Source organism: Phyllobates terribilis, unplaced genomic scaffold (genome assembly GCF_046119375.1).
Source record: "Phyllobates terribilis strain yellow unplaced genomic scaffold, ASM4611937v1 Scaffold_853__1_contigs__length_604787, whole genome shotgun sequence".
NCBI classification, from domain to species: domain Eukaryota; kingdom Metazoa; phylum Chordata; class Amphibia; order Anura; family Dendrobatidae; genus Phyllobates; species Phyllobates terribilis.
Genome location: NW_027363613.1, coordinates 153030 through 174375, shown reverse-complemented (window position 1 = coordinate 174375; position 21346 = coordinate 153030). Strand labels below are relative to the sequence as shown.

At 43.7% G+C, this 21346-nt stretch overlaps 12 non-coding genes and 1 pseudogene across 12 annotated transcripts; all 13 read left to right on the top strand.

Moving 5' to 3' along the window:
- Positions 1 to 419: 419 nt before the first annotated feature.
- On the top strand, positions 420 to 610 carry LOC141240441 (U2 spliceosomal RNA). The gene has a single exon (XR_012305689.1). It is a non-coding gene; the product is annotated as a U2 spliceosomal RNA (small nuclear RNA).
- A 1115-nt stretch (positions 611 to 1725) lies between these two features.
- Positions 1726 to 1841, top strand: LOC141240527 (U2 spliceosomal RNA; annotated as a pseudogene).
- A 524-nt stretch (positions 1842 to 2365) lies between these two features.
- On the top strand, positions 2366 to 2547 carry LOC141240467 (U2 spliceosomal RNA). Its single transcript, XR_012305714.1, has one exon. It is a non-coding gene; the product is annotated as a U2 spliceosomal RNA (small nuclear RNA).
- A 1115-nt stretch (positions 2548 to 3662) lies between these two features.
- Positions 3663 to 3853, top strand: LOC141240433 (U2 spliceosomal RNA). The gene has a single exon (XR_012305681.1). It is a non-coding gene; the product is annotated as a U2 spliceosomal RNA (small nuclear RNA).
- Positions 3854 to 4968: 1115 nt separating this feature from the next.
- On the top strand, positions 4969 to 5159 carry LOC141240421 (U2 spliceosomal RNA). Its single transcript, XR_012305670.1, has one exon. It is a non-coding gene; the product is annotated as a U2 spliceosomal RNA (small nuclear RNA).
- Positions 5160 to 6274: 1115 nt separating this feature from the next.
- Positions 6275 to 6465, top strand: LOC141240410 (U2 spliceosomal RNA). The gene has a single exon (XR_012305659.1). It is a non-coding gene; the product is annotated as a U2 spliceosomal RNA (small nuclear RNA).
- A 6446-nt stretch (positions 6466 to 12911) lies between these two features.
- Positions 12912 to 13100, top strand: LOC141240485 (U2 spliceosomal RNA). Its single transcript, XR_012305728.1, has one exon. It is a non-coding gene; the product is annotated as a U2 spliceosomal RNA (small nuclear RNA).
- Positions 13101 to 14215: 1115 nt separating this feature from the next.
- Positions 14216 to 14406, top strand: LOC141240399 (U2 spliceosomal RNA). The gene has a single exon (XR_012305648.1). It is a non-coding gene; the product is annotated as a U2 spliceosomal RNA (small nuclear RNA).
- A 1115-nt stretch (positions 14407 to 15521) lies between these two features.
- On the top strand, positions 15522 to 15712 carry LOC141240388 (U2 spliceosomal RNA). The gene has a single exon (XR_012305637.1). It is a non-coding gene; the product is annotated as a U2 spliceosomal RNA (small nuclear RNA).
- A 1118-nt stretch (positions 15713 to 16830) lies between these two features.
- Positions 16831 to 17021, top strand: LOC141240376 (U2 spliceosomal RNA). The gene has a single exon (XR_012305626.1). It is a non-coding gene; the product is annotated as a U2 spliceosomal RNA (small nuclear RNA).
- Positions 17022 to 18136: 1115 nt separating this feature from the next.
- On the top strand, positions 18137 to 18327 carry LOC141240365 (U2 spliceosomal RNA). The gene has a single exon (XR_012305615.1). It is a non-coding gene; the product is annotated as a U2 spliceosomal RNA (small nuclear RNA).
- A 1115-nt stretch (positions 18328 to 19442) lies between these two features.
- On the top strand, positions 19443 to 19633 carry LOC141240354 (U2 spliceosomal RNA). Its single transcript, XR_012305604.1, has one exon. It is a non-coding gene; the product is annotated as a U2 spliceosomal RNA (small nuclear RNA).
- Positions 19634 to 20748: 1115 nt separating this feature from the next.
- On the top strand, positions 20749 to 20938 carry LOC141240447 (U2 spliceosomal RNA). Its single transcript, XR_012305695.1, has one exon. It is a non-coding gene; the product is annotated as a U2 spliceosomal RNA (small nuclear RNA).
- Positions 20939 to 21346: the final 408 nt, after the last annotated feature.

Genomic DNA, 21346 nt, shown 5'->3' with positions numbered 1-21346 from the left:
GCGCGTGTCATAATAGGCTCTGAGCCTTTATATACCTGTGCACAGCAGCAGCCACCTTCAGTCTGCTGCTGGACAGCCAGCAGCAGCAGCAGCAGGAGAGGTATGTAATCAGGAGCCCTCCTGCTAAGGGTAGACAGCTGCTCGTTCCACCCCACCCCCCGCCTTAATTGGTTCTCCTCCCTTCCAACGGTGTTGAGGCGGGTGGGAACAGCAGGGGGTGAAGGTGCTGTGTTTAAAGAGGTGGAGTTATGCAGATCTAAAACGCGTGGATTGCAGCAGCAGCAAGCCGAAAAGTGCAGGCATGTAAGGGATCTAGAGGTTGACAACATGTCTTCTTAACGGGAGTCCAGGAGCTCATCTCCACAAATGGACTTTTCAGGATCCTTGGGTGGCTCCGTAGTTTGAAACCAATTCTGGTTATCGCTTCTCGGCCTTTTGGCTAAGATCAAGTGTAGTATCTGTTCTTATCAGTTTAATATCTGATACGTCCCCTATCTGGGGACCATATATTAAATGGATTTTTAGAACAGGGAGATGGAAAAAGAGCTTGCTCTGTCCACTCCACGCATTGACCTGGTATTGCAGTATCTCCAGGACTGGTGCACCCCTTCTTTAATGCAGTTTCTAAAATCAGAAAGAATTGAATTCAATGTTTTTTGTTCATTTTGCTTGTTTGTCGGATTTTGGGATGGACTCTTTGGCTTTGCTTTTCTTCTCCTCATTGGATTTTTCATGTTCAAAGTTGCAGAAGCCAGATTACAAGCTCATTTTGGTTCAACTTCAGCAACTGTGCATTGCATTGCCATGTAATGTGATGCAATGCTATCTTTCTAGCTCTCCCTTTTTACTTCCTTTTGGATAAACAGACATATTAGGCAAGCATTTTGGAGCTTTCACCTAAATAACTACAGGTGGTGAGATAAGCTGCACAATATAATTGACCTTTCAGTATATTGTTGCACACACACCATCTATTTAGCAAATGCCCTTGTTATCAACAGCAGCCTTTTAAACTCACCTGAGCTAACAGGTATGTGCGCTGGTTACTCTGCTGCGCTTAAAATTTCTTTTTTGGTTTGCTACAATGCCTTTTCTGAAACGTTTTCTCCTTCTGCTGGAACACTGACTTCTTTCATTTAATGCCTGCAGACTATAAAAGAGAACCCAACCCAAAAAGTTTGGTTGATTAGTCTGTGGCATTCTGTTAAACTGTTGCTTATGGCGGTCTCTGTGAGCTTCTCAGCGACATTCAGCCAGCCAGGTATCCTGCCTGCAGTAGATGGAATGTGGCAATGGAACGCTGGCTGCGCGTGTCATAATAGGCTCTGAGCCTTTATATACCTGTGCACAGCAGCAGCCACCTTCAGTCTGCTGCTGGACAGCCAGCAGCAGCAGCAGCAGGAGAGGTATGTAATCAGGAGCCCTCCTGCTAAGGGTAGACAGCTGCTCGTTCCACCCCACCCCCCGCCTTAATTGGTTCTCCTCCCTTCCAACGGTGTTGAGGCGGGTGGGAACAGCAGGGGGTGAAGGTGCTGTGTTTAAAGAGGTGGAGTTATGCAGATCTAAAACGCGTGGATTGCAGCAGCAGCAAGCCGAAAAGTGCAGGCATGTAAGGGATCTAGAGGTTGACAACATGTCTTCTTAACGGGAGTCCAGGAGCTCATCTCCACAAATGGACTTTTCAGGATCCTTGGGTGGCTCCGTAGTTTGAAACCAATTCTGGTTATCGCTTCTCGGCCTTTTGGCTAAGATCAAGTGTAGTATCTTTTGAAAAGGCAGTTTTGTCCTTGGGCTGCCCTAGTAAATTGATGCATATTACACACTGGTTTGGTGCACTTGTTAGTACGCCAGGTGGCTCATAGAGTTATCTGATGGAAAACATGGCCCTCCAGGATCGAAGTCACTAGGCTGGGTAAGTGTGAGGGCTTTGGAGCAATGTGCCCCAGGAGTAGGCGCCCTGGTGGGAGTCCAAGCTTACTGGGACTGGGAACCCCAGAAAGACTTGGCTTCGTAGCACGCCGCACCTTTGCCAATCATACTTTCTGAGCAACCCCCCCTATTCCTGGCCTCCGGGCTAGGAAGGGGAATTTTTATAAACCCGGTCGGAGGTCCGGTCAGCTTTGGGCTGAGAAACCAACACAGGCTCCAACTCCACTAGGGTGGCAGCCTAGATGGAAGCTGGCAGCACGAAAACGGCTCTTCTCCGGCTTCGGCTAGGGAGAGCATCGGAGATCCCTGACCCTCGCTGTGGCCTTCTGGCTCGGAGGGATGGGGATGGTTTATTGGGGACCCTCTCCTCCGGGAAGGGTCCACATGAATCCTCGCCTCGTGCGCTGTTTTGGTGTGACTTCGGTCACATTTTTCAGTGCCTTGGATGCAGCTTCAATCAAAAAATCTGTTCTTATCAGTTTAATATCTGATACGTCCCCTATCTGGGGACCATATATTAAATGGATTTTTAGAACAGGGAGATGGAAAAAGAGCTTGCTCTGTCCACTCCACGCATTGACCTGGTATTGCAGTATCTCCAGGACCGGTGCACCCCTTCTTTAATGCAGTTTCTAAAATCAGAAAGAATTGAATTCAATGTTTTTTGTTCATTTTGCTTGTTTGTCGGATTTTGGGATGGACTCTTTGGCTTTGCTTTTCTTCTCCTCATTGGATTTTTCATGTTCAAAGTTGCAGAAGCCAGATTACAAGCTCATTTTGGTTCAACTTCAGCAACTGTGCATTGCATTGCCATGTAATGTGATGCAATGCTATCTTTCTAGCTCTCCCTTTTTACTTCCTTTTGGATAAACAGACATATTAGGCAAGCATTTTGGAGCTTTCACCTAAATAACTACAGGTGGTGAGATAAGCTGCACAATATAATTGACCTTTCAGTATATTGTTGCACACACACCATCTATTTAGCAAATGCCCTTGTTATCAACAGCAGCCTTTTAAACTCACCTGAGCTAACAGGTATGTGCGCTGGTTACTCTGCTGCGCTTAAAATTTCTTTTTTGGTTTGCTACAATGCCTTTTCTGAAACGTTGTCTCCTTCTGCTGGAACACTGACTTCTTTCATTTAATGCCTGCAGACTATAAAAGAGAACCCAACCCAAAAAGTTTGGTTGATTAGTCTGTGGCATTCTGTTAAACTGTTGCTTATGGCGGTCTCTGTGAGCTTCTCAGCGACATTCAGCCAGCCAGGTATCCTGCCTGCAGTAGATGGAATGTGGCAATGGAACGCTGGCTGCGCGTGTCATAATAGGCTCTGAGCCTTTATATACCTGTGCACAGCAGCAGCCACCTTCAGTCTGCTGCTGGACAGCCAGCAGCAGCAGCAGCAGGAGAGGTATGTAATCAGGAGCCCTCCTGCTAAGGGTAGACAGCTGCTCGTTCCACCCCACCCCCCGCCTTAATTGGTTCTCCTCCCTTCCAACGGTGTTGAGGCGGGTGGGAACAGCAGGGGGTGAAGGTGCTGTGTTTAAAGAGGTGGAGTTATGCAGATCTAAAACGCGTGGATTGCAGCAGCAGCAAGCCGAAAAGTGCAGGCATGTAAGGGATCTAGAGGTTGACAACATGTCTTCTTAACGGGAGTCCAGGAGCTCATCTCCACAAATGGACTTTTCAGGATCCTTGGGTGGCTCCGTAGTTTGAAACCAATTCTGGTTATCGCTTCTCGGCCTTTTGGCTAAGATCAAGTGTAGTATCTGTTCTTATCAGTTTAATATCTGATACGTCCCCTATCTGGGGACCATATATTAAATGGATTTTTAGAACAGGGAGATGGAAAAAGAGCTTGCTCTGTCCACTCCACGCATTGACCTGGTATTGCAGTATCTCCAGGACCGGTGCACCCCTTCTTTAATGCAGTTTCTAAAATCAGAAAGAATTGAATTCAATGTTTTTTGTTCATTTTGCTTGTTTGTCGGATTTTGGGATGGACTCTTTGGCTTTGCTTTTCTTCTCCTCATTGGATTTTTCATGTTCAAAGTTGCAGAAGCCAGATTACAAGCTCATTTTGGTTCAACTTCAGCAACTGTGCATTGCATTGCCATGTAATGTGATGCAATGCTATCTTTCTAGCTCTCCCTTTTTACTTCCTTTTGGATAAACAGACATATTAGGCAAGCATTTTGGAGCTTTCACCTAAATAACTACAGGTGGTGAGATAAGCTGCACAATATAATTGACCTTTCAGTATATTGTTGCACACACACCATCTATTTAGCAAATGCCCTTGTTATCAACAGCAGCCTTTTAAACTCACCTGAGCTAACAGGTATGTGCGCTGGTTACTCTGCTGCGCTTAAAATTTCTTTTTTGGTTTGCTACAATGCCTTTTCTGAAACGTTGTCTCCTTCTGCTGGAACACTGACTTCTTTCATTTAATGCCTGCAGACTATAAAAGAGAACCCAACCCAAAAAGTTTGGTTGATTAGTCTGTGGCATTCTGTTAAACTGTTGCTTATGGCGGTCTCTGTGAGCTTCTCAGCGACATTCAGCCAGCCAGGTATCCTGCCTGCAGTAGATGGAATGTGGCAATGGAACGCTGGCTGCGCGTGTCATAATAGGCTCTGAGCCTTTATATACCTGTGCACAGCAGCAGCCACCTTCAGTCTGCTGCTGGACAGCCAGCAGCAGCAGCAGCAGGAGAGGTATGTAATCAGGGGCCCTCCTGCTAAGGGTAGACAGCTGCTCGTTCCACCCCACCCCCCGCCTTAATTGGTTCTCCTCCCTTCCAACGGTGTTGAGGCGGGTCGGAACAGCAGGGGGTGAAGGTGCTGTGTTTAAAGAGGTGGAGTTATGCAGATCTAAAACGCGTGGATTGCAGCAGCAGCAAGCCGAAAAGTGCAGGCATGTAAGGGATCTAGAGGTTGACAACATGTCTTCTTAACGGGAGTACAGGAGCTCATCTCCACAAATGGACTTTTCAGGATCCTTGGGTGGCTCCGTAGTTTGAAACCAATTCTGGTTATCGCTTCTCGGCCTTTTGGCTAAGATCAAGTGTAGTATCTGTTCTTATCAGTTTAATATCTGATACGTCCCCTATCTGGGGACCATATATTAAATGGATTTTTAGAACAGGGAGATGGAAAAAGAGCTTGCTCTGTCCACTCCACGCATTGACCTGGTATTGCAGTATCTCCAGGACCGGTGCACCCCTTCTTTAATGCAGTTTCTAAAATCAGAAAGAATTGAATTCAATGTTTTTTGTTCATTTTGCTTGTTTGTCGGATTTTGGGATGGACTCTTTGGCTTTGCTTTTCTTCTCCTCATTGGATTTTTCATGTTCAAAGTTGCAGAAGCCAGATTACAAGCTCATTTTGGTTCAACTTCAGCAACTGTGCATTGCATTGCCATGTAATGTGATGCAATGCTATCTTTCTAGCTCTCCCTTTTTACTTCCTTTTGGATAAACAGACATATTAGGCAAGCATTTTGGAGCTTTCACCTAAATAACTACAGGTGGTGAGATAAGCTGCACAATATAATTGACCTTTCAGTATATTGTTGCACACACACCATCTATTTAGCAAATGCCCTTGTTATCAACAGCAGCCTTTTAAACTCACCTGAGCTAACAGGTATGTGCGCTGGTTACTCTGCTGCGCTTAAAATTTCTTTTTTGGTTTGCTACAATGCCTTTTCTGAAACGTTGTCTCCTTCTGCTGGAACACTGACTTCTTTCATTTAATGCCTGCAGACTATAAAAGAGAACCCAACCCAAAAAGTTTGGTTGATTAGTCTGTGGCATTCTGTTAAACTGTTGCTTATGGCGGTCTCTGTGAGCTTCTCAGCGACATTCAGCCAGCCAGGTATCCTGCCTGCAGTAGATGGAATGTGGCAATGGAACGCTGGCTGCGCGTGTCATAATAGGCTCTGAGCCTTTATATACCTGTGCACAGCAGCAGCCACCTTCAGTCTGCTGCTGGACAGCCAGCAGCAGCAGCAGCAGGAGAGGTATGTAATCAGGAGCCCTCCTGCTAAGGGTAGACAGCTGCTCGTTCCACCCCACCCCCCGCCTTAATTGGTTCTCCTCCCTTCCAACGGTGTTGAGGCGGGTGGGAACAGCAGGGGGTGAAGGTGCTGTGTTTAAAGAGGTGGAGTTATGCAGATCTAAAACGCGTGGATTGCAGCAGCAGCAAGCCGAAAAGTGCAGGCATGTAAGGGATCTAGAGGTTGACAACATGTCTTCTTAACGGGAGTCCAGGAGCTCATCTCCACAAATGGACTTTTCAGGATCCTTGGGTGGCTCCGTAGTTTGAAACCAATTCTGGTTATCGCTTCTCGGCCTTTTGGCTAAGATCAAGTGTAGTATCTGTTCTTATCAGTTTAATATCTGATACGTCCCCTATCTGGGGACCATATATTAAATGGATTTTTAGAACAGGGAGATGGAAAAAGAGCTTGCTCTGTCCACTCCACGCATTGACCTGGTATTGCAGTATCTCCAGGACCGGTGCACCCCTTCTTTAATGCAGTTTCTAAAATCAGAAAGAATTGAATTCAATGTTTTTTGTTCATTTTGCTTGTTTGTCGGATTTTGGGATGGACTCTTTGGCTTTGCTTTTCTTCTCCTCATTGGATTTTTCATGTTCAAAGTTGCAGAAGCCAGATTACAAGCTCATTTTGGTTCAACTTCAGCAACTGTGCATTGCATTGCCATGTAATGTGATGCAATGCTATCTTTCTAGCTCTCCCTTTTTACTTCCTTTTGGATAAACAGACATATTAGGCAAGCATTTTGGAGCTTTCACCTAAATAACTACAGGTGGTGAGATAAGCTGCACAATATAATTGACCTTTCAGTATATTGTTGCACACACACCATCTATTTAGCAAATGCCCTTGTTATCAACAGCAGCCTTTTAAACTCACCTGAGCTAACAGGTATGTGCGCTGGTTACTCTGCTGCGCTTAAAATTTCTTTTTTGGTTTGCTACAATGCCTTTTCTGAAACGTTGTCTCCTTCTGCTGGAACACTGACTTCTTTCATTTAATGCCTGCAGACTATAAAAGAGAACCCAACCCAAAAAGTTTGGTTGATTAGTCTGTGGCATTCTGTTAAACTGTTGCTTATGGCGGTCTCTGTGAGCTTCTCAGCGACATTCAGCCAGCCAGGTATCCTGCCTGCAGTAGATGGAATGTGGCAATGGAACGCTGGCTGCGCGTGTCATAATAGGCTCTGAGCCTTTATATACCTGTGCACAGCAGCAGCCACCTTCAGTCTGCTGCTGGACAGCCAGCAGCAGCAGCAGCAGGAGAGGTATGTAATCAGGAGCCCTCCTGCTAAGGGTAGACAGCTGCTCGTTCCACCCCACCCCCCGCCTTAATTGGTTCTCCTCCCTTCCAACGGTGTTGAGGCGGGTGGGAACAGCAGGGGGTGAAGGTGCTGTGTTTAAAGAGGTGGAGTTATGCAGATCTAAAACGCGTGGATTGCAGCAGCAGCAAGCCGAAAAGTGCAGGCATGTAAGGGATCTAGAGGTTGACAACATGTCTTCTTAACGGGAGTCCAGGAGCTCATCTCCACAAATGGACTTTTCAGGATCCTTGGGTGGCTCCGTAGTTTGAAACCAATTCTGGTTATCGCTTCTCGGCCTTATGGCTGCGATCTAGTGTTGGTTTTACTGGCATTGGTTGTAGTTGGAAGGTGCCTGGGGTACCCCGCCTCTTGGCCTTGGGTTCGGGTCCCACTCTTGTAGTGGGGCTTAGGCCCTTGCTGCTATAATGAGGTGGGCTTAGTCCCTGGGCAACGGGTTGCGATCCCAGCTGTACAGTCCTAGGATTGTTCAGCGACTCCTTAGTTGCGGAAATCCCCCATTATTGGTTGCGGAAATCCCCGTTTTCCTGTTGCGGAAATCCTTGTTTCACCATGGATTCAGATCCAGGTGAAATTCCGACCTATGCCCGGTTACGGCATACGGTGCGGTTTTACTTCCATGAGGGAGGTAAAGATAACAGAGGTTTACGTTTTATTGTGGATGATCTTCTTGTGAAATTTTTTTCAATCCAGAAATCCGAGATCCTTGCAATCCAAGACTACCCGAAGCGTGGTGTATACGATGTCACATTCACTGAAAAAGGTATCCACCAAGATTTTTGCCGTAAAATGAATGATCCTGATATAATTTACCAGAGAAAGCCAATCTTTAAAGGTGTTAAAATTGTCGAACATGAATTAGATGTGATAAAAACTGTAATTGTTAAAATTTACTCTCCTTATACAAAAGAAAGCGATGTTATTTCATTTTTATCCAATTATTTCAGCAAAGTGGTAAGCCATGGAAAAGTTATGAATGAGTGCGGAGTTTGGGCGTGTAAGTGGAAATTTACGGTGACATGTATTAAGGACCCTTCAAGCCCGGGGGGCATAAGACTTCCCCCAGCACGTTTTAGAATTGGAAACACGAATGGTGACCTCTTTTTTAATGGGATGCTGGCATTCTGTAGGAAATGCAAAAAATACGGCCATTCTAACTGTGACATTACTTGTGTAGCCTGTGGGAGCAAAGACCATAAAACTGAAAATTGTACAACTGGAATTTTTTGTAGCAACTGTGTTTCCAGAGGTCATGCTTTTTCTCATTGTCCTTTTAGGAATACCTCAAAGAGAGCTCAAGCTGGGCAAACAGAGAGACCTTCACCCCCTGAACCAGAAAAGCCCTCACCCCCTGACCAACCCTCGGCTGGTTCGGACAAGCCCGCGGAGGAGAATGAGGGGGAGAGTATGGAAATACCGACCGAGGATGGTGAGCCATGGTGTACTGTTGGAAACTCGAAGCAAAAGAGGGAACGGCGTGGTAACCCACAAACAGAAACCCCTGCGGAGGGACCGAGGGTGGGTGCTACAGGCCAATCCTCACCTTCGAATCCTCCTGGGAATACTCAAGGGCGCGAACAGTCTGGGCCAAAAAAACGCAGGTTGCACGGAGTGGATAGGGCACCTAAGGAAGTACCCCCACCGGAACCCCCGGATGGAAGTGGGAAACCTCAAACGGTGCCTTTACAGGGTGAGGAGGTTGCCAATGTCCCACCCCCTTCAGAAATGGAGGGGGAGATGGAGATGGCTGACTCAGTGATCCTGGAAACTCCTGAAAATAAGTGGTCAACGTCTGAGACGCATGTGCTCGATACGATTCCCCCAGATGGTGCCTCGATAGGGGTCCAAATGGGGGTTCGTGAGCAAAGAGGCAGGCAATACGACCAAGCAGAGTTGGACAGAATGGAACAAGAGTATATCCTGGGAGGTCTACGGTCTGGGACACTAACAGATGAGGAGTCCTCCGTGACGGGCTCTCTGTTGACGATCAATGATCCCTCATCTCCTGGAATAGAAATATAAACCAGCTGAGGTAAGAGTTTGAAAGAATGCTAAATTTCCTTTTTTTCTCTTATGGCAGGGATTAGCGGTTTTTCTCTTAACGCTAGAGGGTTGAAAACTAAGACCAGAAGAGTTGCTCTCTTTGATTTTTTATCCTCTCTAACAGCTACAGTTTTCTTTTTACAGGAATGCTGCATCCCACACAGTTTAAATTATACAGAATATGAGACTGATTGGGCACATGGACCCTCAGTATGGTCAGGATCAAACGGGTCCAGGTCAGCAGGGGTCGCCATTCTTTTTAAAGGGAATGTTTTTATTGACTCTGTTCAAGAGGTTTTACCAGGTAGAATTTTATTAGTAAAAGCTTTTATTGATGGTTTTAAATGGCAATTTTTAAACTTTTATGGAGCCACAGATAAGCAAGAAAGAGCTGATATGTTGAATATGTTACCCTTATTTATTAATGATTCTGTCCCTCTTATTTTATCAGGAGATTTTAATTGCATTTTAGGTGGAGAAAAAAGGTTCTCAAGCTCCACAAGTAGGAATTATGATAAAACGTCTTTTATGTTAAAAAATGTCATACAAGATTTTAATTTAACAGATGTTTTTAAGGAGTGTAATAAAGACTTGCCTGCAGAGGAATGGGTAACCTGGAGCAACGTGAATTGTAGCTCCAGGATTGATTTTATTTTCTGCTCTAAAAATGTATTGCCTTTTAAATGTGAGCTTTTATCTAATGTTTTTTCTGATCACAAACTTTTATCCTTTTATGTGAAATGTAATGATTTTAAGAAAAAAGGAAAAGGTACCTGGAAGTTAAACATTTCCCTTTTAGAAGACCCCCAAGTTTTATCTGATTTTACTGAATTTTATTTACATTTTAAAAGAATAAGAGACCCCCATATCCCTATAAGTAGGTGGTGGGAAAAGATGAAAAAGAACATAAGAGATTTTTTTATGAAGGTTGGGGTCCAGAAAGCTAAAGAGAAAAGAGAATTTTATTGCCAACTCAACACTAGATTGGAGACCTTATATAAATTGAAGAGCCATGAGATTGAAGTAGATAAAGAAATTAGTGACTTAAAAAGTGAAATTCAGCATACCTTAGAACAGAGAGGTAAAGAGTTAATTTTCCATGCAAAGGTCCAACATGTTGAAAATAATGAAACCTGTTCACGATATTTTTTTAAATGTATGGTGAAAAATCGTGTTTTTATTGAATCAATGGAAGGTAAACAAGACATAGAGGGTATTTTAGCTAAAGTGCATGAATTTTATTCCGAGCTTTTTAACACAAAATCTGTTGATGACCATTTTATGAAAAGTACTTTGGATGAAATTACAACTGTTTTAGACCCTGTCTCACAAGATGTTTTATTACAGAGTCTAACTGAAGATGAGATATCTGAGACCATAAGAAGCTTTAAGTCTGGTAAAGTACCGGGGCCTGATGGTATACCCATAGAATTTTATAAGGTTTTTTATGATATTTTACAGGAGGATTTATTTTATGTTTTTAACGAGGTTTTTAATACAAAAACCCTACCGAACTCCTGGAAGAAAGGTGAGGTCTCCCTTATATACAAAAAGGAAGACAAAACGCAACTAAGAAATTGGAGACCTATCACCCTTCTAAATTGTGATTACAAAATAATGGCAAAAATTTGTGCAAATAGACTTAAAAAGGTAATAGGTAACATAATCCACCCAAACCAAGTGTGTGGCATACCAGGAAGGAGTGTTTGGGAAAATTTGAATCTAATCAAAGATGTAATAGATGACACAAAGTCGAGGGGAAGTAAGCTGGCAGTCCTGTCTCTCGACTTTGAAAAAGCATTTGATAGAGTGTCACACCAATTCCTTTTTAATGTTTTAGCTAAAATGGGTATACCAGAAGGTTTTTTATGCTCTCTCAAAGCATTTTATCATGGTTGCACTAGTAAGGTTTTAGTAAATGGTTTTAAGACAAGTGATGTGTTTTTAAATTCTGGTGTAAAACAAGGTTGCCCTCTGTCCCCCTTGTTATTTATTTGTGCCCTTGAACCCCTACTCAGTGTCTTAAGGAGAGACAAGCAAATCCGAGGCGTCCATTTGCCAGGTGGGGGAGGGCTAGAAGCAAAAGTTACTGGATATATGGATGATGTAGCCATAACATGTAAAGATGACCTGTCTATCCGGAAAACACTACGGCAAGTGGAATACTTCTGTGGTGGATCTGGTTTTAAAGTAAATTTTAACAAAAGCTGTATTTTAAATGTGGGGAATATGATTTTAAATGATGTACCGGTTCCTGAATGTGACTCTGTAAAGATTCTAGGTGTGATTTTTAACGAAACAAACAAAGGTAAAGAAAGCTGGGATCTTGTGGCACAAAAGGTAAATCAAAAACTATGTATGTGGAGGTTGAGGAAATTAACAATGGAAGGGAAGGTACTAGTTATAAAAATGGTAATTGTGCCTTTGTTATTGTACTTAAGTTTGGTGTTTCCCCCCCCCACACATACCTTTACGAAAATAATCAAAGCTTGTTTCACTTTTTTCTGGAGCTCCAAGATGGAGAAATTGAAAAGAGAGTTAGTGGTCAAGCCTAAAGAGAAAGGCGGTAAAGATTTCCCCGATTTTAGAGCTTTTGTTTTAATAAGATTTTTTGTTTTATGTTTTAATGCACTGTCGAAAAATAGTTATTGGTCATATTTCATCCGTTTTAACACAGGTTATTTTATGAAACGTCATGGATGGTTTGAAACAGTTTTAAGTTCCCCATATGCTCTTAATACACCAGAAAGCTATAAGATTTTAGGAACTATTGTAAACACGTATGACTTAAAAGGGAAAAGTGCAGAAGACTTAAGAGATAGCAAGATGATTTTAAATGGTTTCAAACAAAAGGAATCAATTGTACAGATTGGGAATTTTAATGATAATAAATGTACTGACATATGGAAAGTTATTAATGAACCCTATCTTTTTAATTCCCAGAAGGACCTGGCCTGGAGCTGTGTGCATGATTGTCTTCCATGTCGGGCATTCCAACACCGAAGAGGACTCGTGAGAACTGCCAGATGTCCAAGACAAAGATGCCTCGGAGATGAGACTGTTTTACATGTTTTATGGACTTGTCACTTTGCACGACAAACATGGACTACAATATTTCCTTTGCTTCAAAAAATGACAAACATTAAGGATCTTACTTTTGAAACTGTCTTATTTGGTCGTGTGGAGTGCCCCAACGCCAGCAAGAGGATCATCGCATGGAAGACAATCAGTACCATCAAAGAAGCTCTATGGAAGGCCAGGAACATCCTTCTTTTTAAACACGATGTTTTATCTGTGAAAGATGTTTTAGAGTTGGCTTTTAGTGAAATGTATATGTATTATTTATTGGATAAAAAGAGAAATGTAATTTTATCAAAACAATGGCTGGTAAAAGAATGGAACACAGCAATCTAAACACATTGTCTGTATTTTAATGTAATTTTACTGCCTTATTGAACTGAAATCAATTTATGTACGAATGCATTTTAAAATGTAATGATTTTATGTTCATATCTAATGTATTGTAATTAAGTTTTATCCAATAAACGGGTGTACCTATGTTTGGGTACATTCCAAGTCAAAAAAAAAATCTGTTCTTATCAGTTTAATATCTGATACGTCCCCTATCTGGGGACCATATATTAAATGGATTTTTAGAACAGGGAGATGGAAAAAGAGCTTGCTCTGTCCACTCCACGCATTGACCTGGTATTGCAGTATCTCCAGGACCGGTGCACCCCTTCTTTAATGCAGTTTCTAAAATCAGAAAGAATTGAATTCAGTGTTTTTTGTTCATTTTGCTTGTTTGTCGGATTTTGGGATGGACTCTTTGGCTTTGCTTTTCTTCTCCTCATTGGATTTTTCATGTTCAAAGTTGCAGAAGCCAGATTACAAGCTCATTTTGGTTCAACTTCAGCAACTGTGCATTGCATTGCCATGTAATGTGATGCAATGCTATCTTTCTAGCTCTCCCTTTTTACTTCCTTTTGGATAAACAGACATATTAGGCAAGCATTTTGGAGCTTTCACCTAAATAACTACAGGTGGTGAGATAAGCTGCACAATATAATTGACCTTTCAGTATATTGTTGCACACACACCATCTATTTAGCAAATGCCCTTGTTATCAACAGCAGCCTTTTAAACTCACCTGAGCTAACAGGTATGTGCGCTGGTTACTCTGCTGCGCTTAAAATTTCTTTTTTGGTTTGCTACAATGCCTTTTCTGAAACGTTGTCTCCTTCTGCTGGAACACTGACTTCTTTCATTTAATGCCTGCAGACTATAAAAGAGAACCCAACCCAAAAAGTTTGGTTGATTAGTCTGTGGCATTCTGTTAAACTGTTGCTTATGGCGGTCTCTGTGAGCTTCTCAGCGACATTCAGCCAGCCAGGTATCCTGCCTGCAGTAGATGGAATGTGGCAATGGAACGCTGGCTGCGCGTGTCATAATAGGCTCTGAGCCTTTATATACCTGTGCACAGCAGCAGCCACCTTCAGTCTGCTGCTGGACAGCCAGCAGCAGCAGCAGCAGGAGAGGTATGTAATCAGGAGCCCTCCTGCTAAGGGTAGACAGCTGCTCGTTCCACCCCACCCCCCGCCTTAATTGGTTCTCCTCCCTTCCAACGGTGTTGAGGCGGGTGGGAACAGCAGGGGGTGAAGGTGCTGTGTTTAAAGAGGTGGAGTTATGCAGATCTAAAACACGTGGATTGCAGCAGCAGCAAGCCGAAAAGTGCAGGCATGTAAGGGATCTAGAGGTTGACAACATGTCTTCTTAACGGGAGTCCAGGAGCTCATCTCCACAAATGGACTTTTCAGGATCCTTGGGTGGCTCCGTAGTTTGAAACCAATTCTGGTTATCGCTTCTCGGCCTTTTGGCTAAGATCAAGTGTAGTATCTGTTCTTATCAGTTTAATATCTGATACGTCCCCTATCTGGGGACCATATATTAAATGGATTTTTAGAACAGGGAGATGGAAAAAGAGCTTGCTCTGTCCACTCCACGCATTGACCTGGTATTGCAGTATCTCCAGGACCGGTGCACCCCTTCTTTAATGCAGTTTCTAAAATCAGAAAGAATTGAATTCAATGTTTTTTGTTCATTTTGCTTGTTTGTCGGATTTTGGGATGGACTCTTTGGCTTTGCTTTTCTTCTCCTCATTGGATTTTTCATGTTCAAAGTTGCAGAAGCCAGATTACAAGCTCATTTTGGTTCAACTTCAGCAACTGTGCATTGCATTGCCATGTAATGTGATGCAATGCTATCTTTCTAGCTCTCCCTTTTTACTTCCTTTTGGATAAACAGACATATTAGGCAAGCATTTTGGAGCTTTCACCTAAATAACTACAGGTGGTGAGATAAGCTGCACAATATAATTGACCTTTCAGTATATTGTTGCACACACACCATCTATTTAGCAAATGCCCTTGTTATCAACAGCAGCCTTTTAAACTCACCTGAGCTAACAGGTATGTGCGCTGGTTACTCTGCTGCGCTTAAAATTTCTTTTTTGGTTTGCTACAATGCCTTTTCTGAAACGTTGTCTCCTTCTGCTGGAACACTGACTTCTTTCATTTAATGCCTGCAGACTATAAAAGAGAACCCAACCCAAAAAGTTTGGTTGATTAGTCTGTGGCATTCTGTTAAACTGTTGCTTATGGCGGTCTCTGTGAGCTTCTCAGCGACATTCAGCCAGCCAGGTATCCTGCCTGCAGTAGATGGAATGTGGCAATGGAACGCTGGCTGCGCGTGTCATAATAGGCTCTGAGCCTTTATATACCTGTGCACAGCAGCAGCCACCTTCAGTCTGCTGCTGGACAGCCAGCAGCAGCAGCAGCAGGAGAGGTATGTAATCAGGAGCCCTCCTGCTAAGGGTAGACAGCTGCTCGTTCCACCCCACCCCCCGCCTTAATTGGTTCTCCTCCCTTCCAACGGTGTTGAGGCGGGTGGGAACAGCAGGGGGTGAAGGTGCTGTGTTTAAAGAGGTGGAGTTATGCAGATCTAAAACGCGTGGATTGCAGCAGCAGCAAGCCGAAAAGTGCAGGCATGTAAGGGATCTAGAGGTTGACAACATGTCTTCTTAACGGGAGTCCAGGAGCTCATCTCCACAAATGGACTTTTCAGGATCCTTGGGTGGCTCCGTAGTTTGAAACCAATTCTGGTTATCGCTTCTCGGCCTTTTGGCTAAGATCAAGTGTAGTATCTGTTCTTATCAGTTTAATATCTGATACGTCCCCTATCTGGGGACCATATATTAAATGGATTTTTAGAACAGGGAGATGGAAAAAGAGCTTGCTCTGTCCACTCCACGCATTGACCTGGTATTGCAGTATCTCCAGGACCGGTGCACCCCTTCTTTAATGCAGTTTCTAAAATCAGAAAGAATTGAATTCAATGTTTTTTGTTCATTTTGCTTGTTTGTCGGATTTTGGGATGGACTCTTTGGCTTTGCTTTTCTTCTCCTCATTGGATTTTTCATGTTCAAAGTTGCAGAAGCCAGATTACAAGCTCATTTTGGTTCAACTTCAGCAACTGTGCATTGCATTGCCATGTAATGTGATGCAATGCTATCTTTCTAGCTCTCCCTTTTTACTTCCTTTGGGATAAACAGACATATTAGGCAAGCATTTTGGAGCTTTCACCTAAATAACTACAGGTGGTGAGATAAGCTGCACAATATAATTGACCTTTCAGTATATTGTTGCACACACACCATCTATTTAGCAAATGCCCTTGTTATCAACAGCAGCCTTTTAAACTCACCTGAGCTAACAGGTATGTGCGCTGGTTACTCTGCTGCGCTTAAAATTTCTTTTTTGGTTTGCTACAATGCCTTTTCTGAAACGTTGTCTCCTTCTGCTGGAACACTGACTTCTTTCATTTAATGCCTGCAGACTATAAAAGAGAACCCAACCCAAAAAGTATGGTTGATTAGTCTGTGGCATTCTGTTAAACTGTTGCTTATGGCGGTCTCTGTGAGCTTCTCAGCGACATTCAGCCAGCCAGGTATCCTGCCTGCAGTAGATGGAATGTGGCAATGGAACGCTGGCTGCGCGTGTCATAATAGGCTCTGAGCCTTTATATACCTGTGCACAGCAGCAGCCACCTTCAGTCTGCTGCTGGACAGCCAGCAGCAGCAGCAGCAGCAGGAGAGGTATGTAATCAGGAGCCCTCCTGCTAAGGGTAGACAGCTGCTCGTTCCACCCCACCCCCCGCCTTAATTGGTTCTCCTCCCTTCCAACGGTGTTGAGGCGGGTGGGAACAGCAGGGGGTGAAGGTGCTGTGTTTAAAGAGGTGGAGTTATGCAGATCTAAAACGCGTGGATTGCAGCAGCAGCAAGCCGAAAAGTGCAGGCATGTAAGGGATCTAGAGGTTGACAACATGTCTTCTTAACGGGAGTCCAGGAGCTCATCTCCACAAATGGACTTTTCAGGATCCTTGGGTGGCTCCGTAGTTTGAAACCAATTCTGGTTATCGCTTCTCGGCCTTTTGGCTAAGATCAAGTGTAGTATCTGTTCTTATCAGTTTAATATCTGATACGTCCCCTATCTGGGGACCATATATTAAATGGATTTTTAGAACAGGGAGATGGAAAAAGAGCTTGCTCTGTCCACTCCACGCATTGACCTGGTATTGCAGTATCTCCAGGACCGGTGCACCCCTTCTTTAATGCAGTTTCTAAAATCAGAAAGAATTGAATTCAATGTTTTTTGTTCATTTTGCTTGTTTGTCGGATTTTGGGATGGACTCTTTGGCTTTGCTTTTCTTCTCCTCATTGGATTTTTCATGTTCAAAGTTGCAGAAGCCAGATTACAAGCTCATTTTGGTTCAACTTCAGCAACTGTGCATTGCATTGCCATGTAATGTGATGCAATGCTATCTTTCTAGCTCTCCCTTTTTACTTCCTTTTGGATAAACAGACATATTAGGCAAGCATTTTGGAGCTTTCACCTAAATAACTACAGGTGGTGAGATAAGCTGCACAATATAATTGACCTTTCAGTATATTGTTGCACACACACCATCTATTTAGCAAATGCCCTTGTTATCAACAGCAGCCTTTTAAACTCACCTGAGCTAACAGGTATGTGCGCTGGTTACTCTGCTGCGCTTAAAATTTCTTTTTTGGTTTGCTACAATGCCTTTTCTGAAACGTTGTCTCCTTCTGCTGGAACACTGACTTCTTTCATTTAATGCCTGCAGACTATAAAAGAGAACCCAACCCAAAAAGTTTGGTTGATTAGTCTGTGGCATTCTGTTAAACTGTTGCTTATGGCGGTCTCTGTGAGCTTCTCAGCGACATTCAGCCAGCCAGGTATCCTGCCTGCAGTAGATGGAATGTGGCAATGGAACGCTGGCTGCGCGTGTCATAATAGGCTCTGAGCCTTTATATACCTGTGCACAGCAGCAGCCACCTTCAGTCTGCTGCTGGACAGCCAGCAGCAGCAGCAGCAGGAGAGGTATGTAATCAGGAGCCCTCCTGCTAAGGGTAGACAGCTGCTCGTTCCACCCCACCCCCCGCCTTAATTGGTTCTCCTCCCTTCCAACGGTGTTGAGGCGGGTGGGAACAGCAGGGGGTGAAGGTGCTGTGTTTAAAGAGGTGGAGTTATGCAGATCTAAAACGCGTGGATTGCAGCAGCAGCAAGCCGAAAAGTGCAGGCATGTAAGGGATCTAGAGGTTGACAACATGTCTTCTTAACGGGAGTCCAGGAGCTCATCTCCACAAATGGACTTTTCAGGATCCTTGGGTGGCTCCGTAGTTTGAAACCAATTCTGGTTATCGCTTCTCGGCCTTTTGGCTAAGATCAAGTGTAGTATCTGTTCTTATCAGTTTAATATCTGATACGTCCCCTATCTGGGGACCATATATTAAATGGATTTTTAGAACAGGGAGATGGAAAAAGAGCTTGCTCTGTCCACTCCACGCATTGACCTGGTATTGCAGTATCTCCAGGACCGGTGCACCCCTTCTTTAATGCAGTTTCTAAAATCAGAAAGAATTGAATTCAATGTTTTTTGTTCATTTTGCTTGTTTGTCGGATTTTGGGATGGACTCTTTGGCTTTGCTTTTCTTCTCCTCATTGGATTTTTCATGTTCAAAGTTGCAGAAGCCAGATTACAAGCTCATTTTGGTTCAACTTCAGCAACTGTGCATTGCATTGCCATGTAATGTGATGCAATGCTATCTTTCTAGCTCTCCCTTTTTACTTCCTTTTGGATAAACAGACATATTAGGCAAGCATTTTGGAGCTTTCACCTAAATAACTACAGGTGGTGAGATAAGCTGCACAATATAATTGACCTTTCAGTATATTGTTGCACACACACCATCTATTTAGCAAATGCCCTTGTTATCAACAGCAGCCTTTTAAACTCACCTGAGCTAACAGGTATGTGCGCTGGTTACTCTGCTGCGCTTAAAATTTCTTTTTTGGTTTGCTACAATGCCTTTTCTGAAACGTTGTCTCCTTCTGCTGGAACACTGACTTCTTTCATTTAATGCCTGCAGACTATAAAAGAGAACCCAACCCAAAAAGTTTGGTTGATTAGTCTGTGGCATTCTGTTAAACTGTTGCTTATGGCGGTCTCTGTGAGCTTCTCAGCGACATTCAGCCAGCCAGGTATCCTGCCTGCAGTAGATGGAATGTGGCAATGGAACGCTGGCTGTGCGTGTCATAATAGGCTCTGAGCCTTTATATACCTGTGCACAGCAGCAGCCACCTTCAGTCTGCTGCTGGACAGCCAGCAGCAGCAGCAGCAGGAGAGGTATGTAATCAGGAGCCCTCCTGCTAAGGGTAGACAGCTGCTCGTTCCACCCCACCCCCCGCCTTAATTGGTTCTCCTCCCTTCCAACGGTGTTGAGGCGGGTGGGAACAGCAGGGGGTGAAGGTGCTGTGTTTAAAGAGGTGGAGTTATGCAGATCTAAAACGCGTGGATTGCAGCAGCAGCAAGCCGAAAAGTGCAGGCATGTAAGGGATCTAGAGGTTGACAACATGTCTTCTTAACGGGAGTCCAGGAGCTCATCTCCACAAATGGACTTTTCAGGATCCTTGGGTGGCTCCGTAGTTTGAAACCAATTCTGGTTATCGCTTCTCGGCCTTTTGGCTAAGATCAAGTGTAGTATCTGTTCTTATCAGTTTAATATCTGATACGTCCCCTATCTGGGGACCATATATTAAATGGATTTTTAGAACAGGGAGATGGAAAAAGAGCTTGCTCTGTCCACTCCACGCATTGACCTGGTATTGCAGTATCTCCAGGACCGGTGCACCCCTTCTTTAATGCAGTTTCTAAAATCAGAAAGAATTGAATTCAATGTTTTTTGTTCATTTTGCTTGTTTGTCGGATTTTGGGATGGACTCTTTGGCTTTGCTTTTCTTCTCCTCATTGGATTTTTCATGTTCAAAGTTGCAGAAGCCAGATTACAAGCTCATTTTGGTTCAACTTCAGCAACTGTGCATTGCATTGCCATGTAATGTGATGCAATGCTATCTTTCTAGCTCTCCCTTTTTACTTCCTTTTGGATAAACAGACATATTAGGCAAGCATTTTGGAGCTTTCACCTAAATAACTACAGGTGGTGAGATAAGCTGCACAATATAATTGACCTTTCAGTATATTGTTGCACACACACCATCTATTTAGCAAATGCCCTTGTTATCAACAGCAGCCTTTTAAACTCACCTGAGCTAACAGGTATGTGCGCTGGTTACTCTGCTGCGCTTAAAATTTCTTTTTTGGTTTGCTACAATGCCTTTTCTGAAACGTTGTCTCCTTCTGCTGGAACACTGACTTCTTTCATTTAATGCCTGCAGACTATAAAAGAGAACCCAACCCAAAAAGTTTGGTTGATTAGTCTGTGGCATTCTGTTAAACTGTTGCTTATGGCGGTCTCTGTGAGCTTCTCAGCGACATTCAGCCAGCCAGGTATCCTGCCTGCAGTAGATGGAATGTGGCAATGGAACGCTGGCTGCGCGTGTCATAATAGGCTCTGAGCCTTTATATACCTGTGCACAGCAGCAGCCACCTTCAGTCTGCTGCTGGACAGCCAGCAGCAGCAGCAGCAGGAGAGGTATGTAATCAGGAGCCCTCCTGCTAAGGGTAGACAGCTGCTCGTTCCACCCCACCCCCCGCCTTAATTGGTTCTCCTCCCTTCCAACGGTGTTGAGGCGGGTGGGAACAGCAGGGGGTGAAGGTGCTGTGTTTAAAGAGGTGGAGTTATGCAGATCTAAAACGCGTGGATTGCAGCAGCAGCAAGCCGAAAAGTGCAGGCATGTAAGGGATCTAGAGGTTGACAACATGTCTTCTTAACGGGAGTCCAGGAGCTCATCTCCACAAATGGACTTTTCAGGATCCTTGGGTGGCTCCGTAGTTTGAAACCAATTCTGGTTATCGCTTCTCGGCCTTTTGGCTAAGATCAAGTGTAGTATCTGTTCTTATCAGTTTAATATCTGATACGTCCCCATCTGGGGACCATATATTAAATGGATTTTTAGAACAGGGAGATGGAAAAAGAGCTTGCTCTGTCCACTCCACGCATTGACCTGGTATTGCAGTATCTCCAGGACCGGTGCACCCCTTCTTTAATGCAGTTTCTAAAATCAGAAAGAATTGAATTCAATGTTTTTTGTTCATTTTGCTTGTTTGTCGGATTTTGGTATGGACTCTTTGGCTTTGCTTTTCTTCTCCTCATTGGATTTTTCATGTTCAAAGTTGCAGAAGCCAGATTACAAGCTCATTTTGGTTCAACTTCAGCAACTGTGCATTGCATTGCCATGTAATGTGATGCAATGCTATCTTTCTAGCTCTCCCTTTTTACTTCCTTTTGGATAAACAGACATATTAGGCAAGCATTTTGGAGCTTTCACCTAAATAACTACAGGTGGTGAGATAAGCTGCACAATATAATTGACCTTTCAGTATATTGTTGCACACACACCATCTATTTAGCAAATGCCCTTGTTATCAACAGCAGCCTTTTAAACTCAC